The sequence below is a fragment of the Carlito syrichta genome, unplaced genomic scaffold (genome assembly GCF_000164805.1).
Source record: "Carlito syrichta isolate Samal-C Ts95f unplaced genomic scaffold, Tarsius_syrichta-2.0.1 Scaffold294881, whole genome shotgun sequence".
In the NCBI taxonomy this organism is placed as follows: Eukaryota; Metazoa; Chordata; class Mammalia; order Primates; family Tarsiidae; genus Carlito; species Carlito syrichta.
In genome coordinates this window covers 248,816-258,192 of record NW_007238977.1, presented here as the reverse complement: position 1 = coordinate 258,192, position 9,377 = coordinate 248,816, and positions in this window count along the sequence as shown.

Genomic DNA, 9,377 nt, shown 5'->3' with positions numbered 1-9,377 from the left:
TGACAAAATTTTGTCGCCATCCCAGTGTCAGGGCCCACAGTCTAAAGATAAATCTTAACAGTTACAGAATGGAGGCAGGCTAGGATAACACCCACATGAGTTGCCCAGAGAGATCTAATCCATAGAGGAACTGGACAGGAATATGGATTCTGAGAGTTAAAAGGTGCTGATTCTTGTCTGTAAAAATTACACATGGAAAAAAAGATGAAGGAATTGCCTTCCCTGAGATTGGAACCTAGTAGTGGTAAAGTGGAAAGTCAGACCCTGCCAAATAATTGAAGATATCAGTTGACTCGCCTCTTTGGACATCAATGATCTGGAAGAAGTGAAGATTTTCCTTGGGTCTGGGTAAAGCAAAGAGCAATTTCCTCAACCCAGAACCATCAATCCAAGCTTTGCTAAGTATTAAAGTAGCACTGATTCTGAGTTCAACTGGGTTTCTGGAAGGATCTAAAGTTACCCTGATTTTGTATTCTTTGGTTGGTGGCAATATTACATAGCCATAAAGAAGGACAAATCTGTGGACTTCGCAGCAACTTGGATGGATTTAGAGTCTATCATACTCAGTGATCTATCACAGAAACAAAGAACTACTCAGTGTTCTCACTCATAAGTGAACCTTGAACACTTATCATAATACTACAAGAAAGGGACTGGCAGTAGTGGGATACTGCCAGGGGAGGAAGGGTCGTGGGGCGCATAACATCAATAAAGGTGCCTGATCCTAAGCCAGGCAAAGTAAGGACCAATGGGAGGCCCAAACTCCACCACTTTGGTACCTAATCCTAAATTGTATCTTAAATCTTTTTTTAAAAAAAAACAACTCTAAGTAAAATGCTATTTCTTGATTTATGAATTTTAAATAAAATCTGAATTTTAATCTAAAAAAAAGAGAAAAGGATTACAATCTGCAAACATCTGAAATGTCTTTAGAAGAGCTGAGACGGAGCTATACAGGCAAGCGCTGATTACCATAGCCATCACCTCTACTAGTAGAAGACCATGGACAATTTTGGACTCGTTCAGTTGATTTCTTCTGCGTGCCAACCAAACACCTTTTCCAGGGATTCAAAATGATTCAGGCATAGTCTCCTATCTTAAGGGATATGTAATCTAGAGAAATATGAAGTAACTACTATAATGCAAGTGCTACATGTCATCACGGAATTATGCCTAAAATGCTATTAGATGTGAGTGGAAACAAATGCTTTTTTTCTTACAAGTGTTGTCCTTTGAACTGGGCCTTGAATTCAGAGAAGGATTGACAAGGGTGACATATGCCTTAGGCAGAGAACAGCATAAGCAGAGACAAGAAGATGTGAGAACCTAGGACATTATTTAAGAAAACAGAGTATATGAATGACGGTACAGGTAAGCCGAATACATTTATTCATTAGTTGACTCAGAAGGTATTTATTGAGTGTTACTATGTATAAAACACAGGGAACAATAAAGAAGACTCTTCAAAATATCTTTCTTTTGAGGAATTTATAGTTTTATAAAGCATAGTGTACACAAATTGCTACTAGAATTGCAGAAAATATGGAAGAAAATCTCAGAGAAAAACTAAAGATTCCTTTTTGAAGAAAATAATAGTTGAAAAATAATGATTTTTTTTTAAAAGTTAAAAAAGCTGGGCCCATCTTCTCAATATCTTCCTCTCCGAATCAGACATAGAAAACAATTTGTAAAGAAGAAGCTTATTTGGCATCAAAAATTGTCATCTTTAAAAAACTTGGTTAGCTGTTGAAATATTCCACTTTCAACACCAGAAACAACATTGTGACTGAATTTCAGTATTATGTATATGCTAAAAGTGAGAAATTGTTTCAGTTTATTTTCTTGCAGCATACCATAAAATACTTACTCTTAGATTTTTAAAAATATTTTTTTCTTTGTGTTTCTTTTAGTACTAACCTAATTTTAACTTAAACATTAACTAATTACAGTGTCTATTCTAGACAGGTGAGGAGTTTGCTCCTTATAAGTACTTGATAAATATTTGTCTACTAAATGAAAGAATGTGTCATAAAGTAGTAGATAGTCCTAAACCACTTGCAAAACAAAAACAGAAAGTATTTTTAGTAGACAGTTTTGTTAGAGATGCATTTTTTTCATCCATAGCAGGGGACAAATGAGATTAAGCATTTACTTGGAATCAAATTACATTTACAAATTTTGTACTTCAAAATTGCTAAAGGACAATTCTCTCCTTATTTTTCGTCCTTGGGTTTTTTTCTACCCGAGTCCTTCCACTTCAAAGAATTTAACTTTGGTCAGGCTATCCCAGAGAGACTACTAAACAGGTTCACTGCAGTGCAGGAAAATCCAGCCATCGAGAAACCTCTGATATGCAAAGTAAAGAAAACCCTAAGTGACCTCACCCTGGAAGTATTCATGCCAATGCAAAGGTGAGCAATGACAGAAAGCTACCCATTCAGCAGGTCAGTCTAGAAAATCTTCCACAGAGTCAAAGCATTTTTGAAAAGCATCATCCTTTTTATCACTCCCCTACCTTCATTTACATTTTGGGTGGCTCATTGTTCTGCCTGTCTCTTGGGTAGGAGACAGTGTGTTTCCTCAACGGAATGGAAGGAACTCTTCTTGCTCTTTTTGACATCAGCCACTGTCTTTCAAGGTTATAGTCTTTTACCAAAATATATCTTCAGGTTCTTCTCCTTTAGCTCTATCTCCAGGCATCTGTTCTTTTTCCCAGATATTTTTAATTGTTTAACTCAACCCAAATATTGCCATTCAATGATTCAGAGATGAGGAGAAAATGGACATCTTTCAGCCACAGCAATAGCCACGTGATGTGAAAACCTCTTAAAAACCTTGTTCAGCATAGTGGTTTTGAGTGTGGGTTCTGTAGCCATCCCACCTGAGTTCTTATCCTGGCTCCCCCATTATGAACCTTGGGCAATCATAAACCTCCTTGTGCCTCAGCTTTCTCATTCATAAAATGGGGTAGTAACAACCGCTGTCTTGTGTCTCTTTTGTGTTGTGCCAGATAATTTTTAGAGAAAAAAGATGTATTTAGTACACCGTTCTGCATGCTATACAGAAGCATGGCGCTGACATCTGTCTGGCTTCCGGTGAGGGCCTCAGGCTGCTGCCATTCATAGAGGAAGGCAAAGGGGAGCTGGAGTGTGAGAGGATGGGTGGGGGTGGGGGGAAATGCCAGGCTCTTTTAACAACCAGCTCCTGTGGGAATTAATAAAGTAAAAACTTACCCACTCTGGGAGGGAGAGCAGTAATCTATATTATTCGTGATAAATTCACCCCCAGTGACCCAAAAACCTTTCACCTGCAACATGGGAGATCAAATTTCCACGTGAGGTTTGGAGGGGTCAAATATCCCAGCGAAAGCACCCACCTTGTGGGATTCTCACAAAGGCTAAATGAGTTAGCATAGGCAAGAACACTTAGAGCAGTCGATGAAACATGGTAAGGACTTAGGAGTTTTGGTTATGTTATTACCATTATTATCCAAAATGACACCTAATCTTTTAAAAGCAGCTGAAAAAGGATACCAAGGAGTTTGTGCATAGATGGAGTGGAGTGAGCTAGCGGGTGGTAGATGTGCTGCTTGTGAAAGAAATAGAAGTGGGAACTGGTGCCCAGGACTTCAGAATCTGAGTGGCAATACTGGACACAAACTGTTCACAGCTGGATGGCTAGCAAGGAATGCTTTGTGTATTTCTACTGAATGTTCCTGCAGATAAAAGAGAATCCAAGGTTATGGAGGGTGGGATGAAACCAGAGTCTGCAAGAGAAACCACAGGTTCAGAGTTAGGCAATGTGTGGTGAGCACTTCTTGTAGCAGCTATAGGGAAAGAATTACTGGCAGAGTTCATGTATACAGAAAATTTAGTACAAGATGGGTGAATCGTCAGCTAGCATTTTACTTCATTTCCTAGGGAGGACAGAAAACTCTGGAAGAAAGTCATCAAGCAAATACTAGGGGGAAGTGGTGTCATTATTCATAATAACAAAAGCTTAATAACGATGATGATGATCATTCTAGTAGTACCACCAGACACAGTGAGACTTTTATAAAATCAGTGATGTGGACAGAAATAGTAAAGGTTGAATAAAAGATTCAATGTCTGTGCTTCCTTTTGTGTTTCGTGTTCTGACAAGCTGTGTGTCTTGTTTTCCTAACCCCATACTATACAAACAACAGACGTTATGTTTCACAATCGAAAAGTTGATAGATGTCATAATTAAGTTATGATTAAAATAACATGTTTTAATAAATTAGAGTTCAAAGGGGAATGATCAAGGTCAGAGAGTGCTACCCTTCAAAGTTCTGTTCATGAATGCATATGTACATGGTGAAGTTCCATGAGAAACCATTTCTTTGAAGGAAACTTTAGAATATTGAGATAATTAAAACCTGATAAGAACAAAAATAATGCATATGGCCATTGACGAGGATTATTAGAGGTGATGTGACTGGCCAGAACAGTTCTTCCCGCTTGCCTTTGCCAAGATCAATTTTTTTTTTCTTTTTGTGTTTTGGTACATTTTCTTTATTAAACATTGTTCATCCTTAATCATCTTTCTTCCCACTTTTACTTGACAGCATATTTTGGCCTCCATAAGAAGATAAGTTGTTTTGAAAGTTGAAATGTGTACAAATACATTATTTGCAAATCTTTTATAATGAACAAGTCCTACTGTCACTGAATCTAAAAATTGGAAAATAATTTTTATGTAAAAGATCAAATTTGAATTTTGAAAAAATCAATTAACATCTTCCTTGAGTCAGAAAAAACCACAGGAAGAAACTGCTGGAGAAGTCACATAGGTGCCAAAAAAAGAGGATAATGGTAGACTGTGACTTTGACAGATTTAGTGAATGGTAGCTGTGGGGAGCTTCTGCATGGAATGAAGACACACTCTTGAGCCTCCAGGGCTTTTTGTTCTCTTCCTTCCTGTCTTTCTTCTTTCCTTTTCTCCCTTTCCTTCTTTTAGTTCTTTAACAGCTTTATGGATGTATAATTCACATATCATACACTTCACAAATTTGAAGTGTACAATTTAATGGTTTTCAGTAGATTAAAAAAGTCATGCAACCGTCACCACAATCTATTTTAACATTTCAGCATCCCAGATAGAAATGTCATATTCATTATATAATAGCCACCTGTCATTTCCCCTAATCCCAGGCAACCAGTAATCTACTTTCTGTCTCTAAGAATTTGCTTATTCTGAACATTTTGTTTAAATAGAATCATATAATCTGTGGTCTTTTATGTTGGCTTCTTTCACTTAGCATTATGTTTTAAAAATTTATTCATGTTGTAATAGTATCAAAACTTCATTTCTTTCTATTGTTAAATAATATTCCATTTTATAGATATACTACATTTGTTTATTGTTTCATCAACTGATGGACATTTGTGTTGTTTCCACTTTTTTACTATTATGGATAATGCTGCTGTAAATATTTATGGTTAAATTTGTGTGTTGATATGTTTTCATTTCCTTTACATATTTAAGAATCGAATTTCTGGGTCATAGGATAGCTTTATGTTTAACCTATAGAGAAACTGCGAGTATTTTCCAAAGTGGTAACCGATTTTACATTCCCATCAACAATATATAAATGTTATAATTTCTCCCCATCCTTGTCAATCTTTTTTTTTTTTTTGCTGTCCCATAGTGATTTTTGCTATTCTTTTCTTTCTTTTGTATATTTTCTGCCATATTCTCATTATAGTACTCTTTCTACCTTAGTCTTTCTTCCTCCCCTCTCCCTTTGCTTTCCTTTATCATGTTTTAAAACACAAATAAACATTCATAAGATTATTCACAATCTTCCAGATTACCCACTTTCTGAATCTTGTAGTCATATATCATTTCTTTCTCTCTCTCTATAGTGCCTTCACCTAATAAGTCACCTCTAAATCGTCTTTCCTATTTGTTCCCTTTGCACTTCTGTAATACCATCCCACCTCAGGAATTCAATATGTTTCATCTGGACAATCACAGTAGCTGTTAAAATTTATTTCCAGATAACTTTCTCTTCAATACTCCCTACGATGCTGTTGCCAGGATTATCTTCAAATATATAGTTCTCTGATAATATGATTTTCTAGTTCAACAGTTCTCAGATATTTTTTATTACACAGATTGCAAACTCTTTTAGTTAAGTATTCATTTATTTACTTGAGAAATATTTATAGAGATTCCATTACGTACTAAAAAAAAAACTCATTGTGAAGTCTAGAAATCTGTGAACAAGACAGATAAGATCCTTTCTATCATGGGGTTCATAGACTAATGAAGGGAGATCAAAATGAGCAACTCAAAGGATAAGTTTTGACTTGTGAAAGTAAAACCCATCAATGAGTGACTGGAGGTCTAGAGATGTTTAGGGGTAGGAAAGAATGTAGTGGAGTTTGCTTAACTGGGTAGCAGGGAGTCATCCCTAAATAAATACTATTTGAGCTGAGGGATGAATTGTGAAGAAACACCTTCAAGAAGACCTAAGTAAAGAGCAATCAAATGGCAGCACGTTCTAAGAGCTGGAACAGGAATGAACTTCTGATTTCCTGGCATAAATTAGGTCAATGTGGCTGGATTGCAGTGAGTTCCAGGAAGGGTGGAGTAGGTTAACCAAAGAGACAAGGATCAAATAAATCATGGGATCTCTCAAGGACATGAGGAGGTGTTACTAATTTGAAGGGTTATAGGAATCCACTAGACAATTTCACATGTGTGAGGGACATGACACGATTTCCCTTTTTAAAATAAAGATCCTTTGTTTGCTGAGTCAGACTTAACTTTTGTACTCTTAAATGTTCTATTCTTTTCCTTACATTCATCCACTCCTGTGTTTTGTTCATAACACCTCCTCTACCTAAAATGCCCTCTTTATCTTCTTTTATTCACAGCAGTCAGCATTTTCATTTCTTGAAGTCTTTCAGTGTGGTTCTCCATACCTTCTTGCTCCTTTAAGAGCCTGTTTCTTTTACAGCTATCCCAGCTGGTTGCAGTTATCTTGAAGTTGCCTGTGCTATTTTATTGCTACCTTTTTTATTGCACTGGTCATGTTCTAGCTTCTGTTCTGTCTATTTGTGCCAATGATCTTACCTATCTCCCTACTTTCACTGCTCACTACTATAGTCATGCTGTATATATATCTGGTTATTATCAACAGCTACAGTTTTTCCATAATCTAAATTTTAATTACCCAACTCTTTAACTATCACCATCCATATTTCCAAGTTACTAACTTGGTTCCCAGACTTTAGTCCTACTGAGACCAATAATCCAATTTTTCTCATTTTTTTCACTGTCTCCATCACCCTCATGTTGCATTGCTCTCCTTATCTAACATAAATCCATGGTCCCTCATTATGCTCATTCCCTGGCATACACCCTCAGACCTGTAATTCTTTCCCACTTTGTCGTTATCATCTAGCAAAACCCAAGCCCTGATTAAATACAACTTTCTATCTATTTTGTGTTTACACAAATGTGGGTGTGAAAAAATAAAATATTTTGAATTCAGGACTACTTCCCTCAGTGCTTTCTGACCAGCATCTTATTTTAGTTCCTCTCTCTTTCTCCTAATGTGAGAAATAGTCAATTGTTTCACACTTTCTCTTCTCAAATCTTCAATACCTCCTCTTTCATCCTCAACCCTCAACTGAAGACCTTGATTCACTGCACTGAGAAAGTAGAAATACACACAACGGAGCATCCACAAGCTCCCTAATATGTCTGCCACCATGTTGTGCTTTCCTTATATCTCATTTCTGCACTTGTGTTTTCTGCCTTTTCTCTTATTACCACAATAATGTTTTGCTTAGTGCTTGGTTAAAAAGGGATAATTAATGCTGATTAATTCATCGAATTAATAATGCTCTGTTTGCTGAAAAGACAATTCAGTGTAGGTGAAGGAAGTATGGAACAGAAAGTAAAAAGACTGGGTTTTAGTCTTCTTCTCTGACAATTGGTCACAAGTACTTTGAAAAAGGCTAGTCAAGAACTAAGGTAATTATATAGATAACCAAGAGGAAAAACTTCCACGTTCTCTTTAATTGCCCAGAAAATTTGCATCTGTTTTACCCTCAGCCTTATTAAAGTATAATTGAAAAATAAAAATTGTATACACTTAAGGTGTTTAGCATGATGGTTGATATACGTATATGTTTTGAAACAATTTACCATAACCAAGTTAATTAATGTATGTATTGCATAGTTACCATTTTTGTGTGTCAGGTGAGAACACTTAGTATCTACACTCAGCATATTCCAAGTACATAGCAAAGTATTATTAACTATTGCTAACATGCTGTGCTTTAGATTTACTGGGTTACTTCTTACTGTATACATTGAACACTATCATGTGTTAGTCACTTAAGATGTTTGATGATAATGCAGTGATATATCATTTTATGCATCAATGAAATTTAGGGAAAAGAAGTGCATTTTTACATGCTATTTCACCTGTTCCAGTCCATTCTGCATATCTCACATTGTTGAATAGAAAATAAGCAGTATTTCTCCCATTTTGCCTTTTTCTTAAGAGTTTGGTGACAGCAGCCTCATCATATCTCTGAAGAGAAGCTGCGTTTGTGGTGGAAAGAGCCTGGCCTGTTTCAGACAGAGTTCCTTGTCAGTCACAAATCATGCAACCAAGGCTTACTTACTGGAGCCTGAGTTTATGAATCTGTAAAGCCAAGGTGGTTTCTATGTTGGTATTATGAGAAAGAAAAGCGGAAGTGCTCGCTCAATGTTAGCTCTTATCAGACTTGATTAGAGTTGTGGCTGGGACTGCTTGATCCTGATGAACAAAATTAGTTGGTTTGGAGAGTGTTAACAGTTGCTAACTGTTCTGACCAAGGCAGTCAACTCATTATATAGAAGTGGTGAACATTTCTGGAAGTTCCTGTCAATATTGCAAGCAAGAGATTTCTGTCCCTATAAAATTTTGCTCCTACTTCCTTTTACTTGCCCTTACATTTTAGTGGCAAAACACCTGCTAGAGGGCAACTATATTACTTTGGCTAAATACAAATGGCATTTGCATATATTTGAGAAACTATCTTAGTTGTTGAGTGTTCTCTGCCTGTGTTTGATACATGTACACAGTGGAGGCAGAGCCTTATGAGGGTGGTTTTAGAGAGTCTCAGGGCCCTTAAAACAAGGGGTATGGTCCTTCCCTCACAGTTGCCCCACTTTCTTCCAACAGGTTTGAGAGAACAAGGGGTGAGGGGTAAAGTGAAGCACAGATCATCCTAATAATAAGAGTGATGATGATAATTAACAACTTTCATTTACATAGTAATTTACAGTTATAAAGAACTGTAGCATATCCTGTAATACTGGGTTCACCAACACCTAAATAAGGTTCTTTT